This window comes from Protobothrops mucrosquamatus, unplaced genomic scaffold (genome assembly GCF_001527695.2).
Source record: "Protobothrops mucrosquamatus isolate PMUCROS unplaced genomic scaffold, P.Mucros_1.0 scaffold1131, whole genome shotgun sequence".
Taxonomy (NCBI): domain Eukaryota; kingdom Metazoa; phylum Chordata; class Lepidosauria; order Squamata; family Viperidae; genus Protobothrops; species Protobothrops mucrosquamatus.
The window spans coordinates 563,351-564,763 of NW_015387349.1; the positions used below are offsets into that span (position 1 = coordinate 563,351).

The 1,413-nt window shown below is 40.0% G+C and overlaps 1 protein-coding gene across 1 annotated transcript in view; it reads right to left on the reverse strand.

Moving 5' to 3' along the window:
• The window catches only part of GJB3 (gap junction protein beta 3), a 5,672-nt gene extending 5,099 nt beyond the window's left edge, over positions 1 to 573 (reverse strand). Inside the window, exon 1 of the mRNA XM_015820452.1 lies at positions 494 to 573. The gene's annotated coding sequence lies outside the window, so the exon portion shown is untranslated. The remainder of the gene's footprint in view (positions 1 to 493) is intronic.
• Positions 574 to 1,413: the final 840 nt, after the last annotated feature.

Genomic DNA, 1,413 nt, shown 5'->3' on the forward strand with positions numbered 1-1,413 from the left:
CAACTTTGCTGGCTGGGGAATTTTGGAAGTTGAAGTCCAAATGTCTTCAAGTTGCCAAGGTTGAGAAACACTAGCCTAATTGAATACTCTGCTCTTTGGATGCTTGGGTAAAGAATGAAAGGATGTGATTGCTTTCCTGACTGCCACCCACCTATCTTTAAAAAAAATAATGTCCTCTTAACTCATTCAAAGACAGCTTACTATAATCAGTTCAGACAAAATACAGTCAGAAAATATGGTTCTAATTTTTGTCCTAAACATCACAAGATAGGCCTAAAATATCTACAATGCAGGAAAGCATAGTTGAGAACTACTATCAGACTTCCCCACCCATGATACATGATCATTCAGGATGAGACAAATGTGTGGTACTTAATCTTTTAAAAAGATGTTGCTCACTGGACAAAGAGGAAAATGTACAATATGTTTGTGAAGAAACTGCATTTTAATGAAGTGTCAATGAAGTCAAATGTGAGTTTTGCTCTGGCCTCACCTACTCCTCCCCAGTCCTGCTGTGCTGCCCATTGTGGTAGGGTGATGGTGGTAGTGGTGTTCCTGGGAGGGATAAGCAAAGAATGTGGTAAGTGTATGTTAGGAGCATACATTCCCAGCAAGGTCATCCAAGGTGTGAAAGCCATCCCATCTGCCCAGCAAGCGGTTATCTATATTGGGCAGCAACAACATAAGAAGATGCTGGAGGTGGGCAATAACATTAGGGACCATGGCAAAGTCATCCATTCATACTGTCCAGGAGAAAACAATGGTATACCATCTATGTATTTTTACCAAAGGAAGCATAGACACAGACAAGGCAAAGAAGACCTGGAAGACTGGATTAGGAACAGATCATTATGAAAAAAAAATTCTCTATGTGGTTGTGAAGAACTGGCAACTTGATAGCATCCATCCATCCATCCATCCATCCATCCATCTGTCCATCTGTCCATCCATCCATCCATCCATCCATCCATCCATCCATCCATCCATCTTACCTATTACTCATTGGCTTCAATCTCCCCAAATTTGCATAGCCTGATACAGTCCAGTAAAACTGGAAGGCATTAGTTTGGAGAAGGCTAGTGGTGAAAAATACAATATTCAGAATTGGGTGGCTCAAAATTCTTAGGAGGAGACAGTTTTCTCTTGGGTGAAGAATCACAAAACATCAGGGGCAGTTGAAGTCCTGATTGGCTATTTTTATCTAGCATGGTGTTTTTTTTTACCCGTAATGCAGATCTATGTGATGAAGTCAGCAGAAGCTCACAAAAGTGTATTCCTTTTAATAAACTTCATTAAGTTGATAAAGGTGTAATCAGACTCTCATTCTTTTTTTTTTGCCCCCATAAACTATGAGTGTCCTTTTATGAATCCTACCTAAAGTTCATATAGGAGGTTTCTGAGATCTCCTAACAT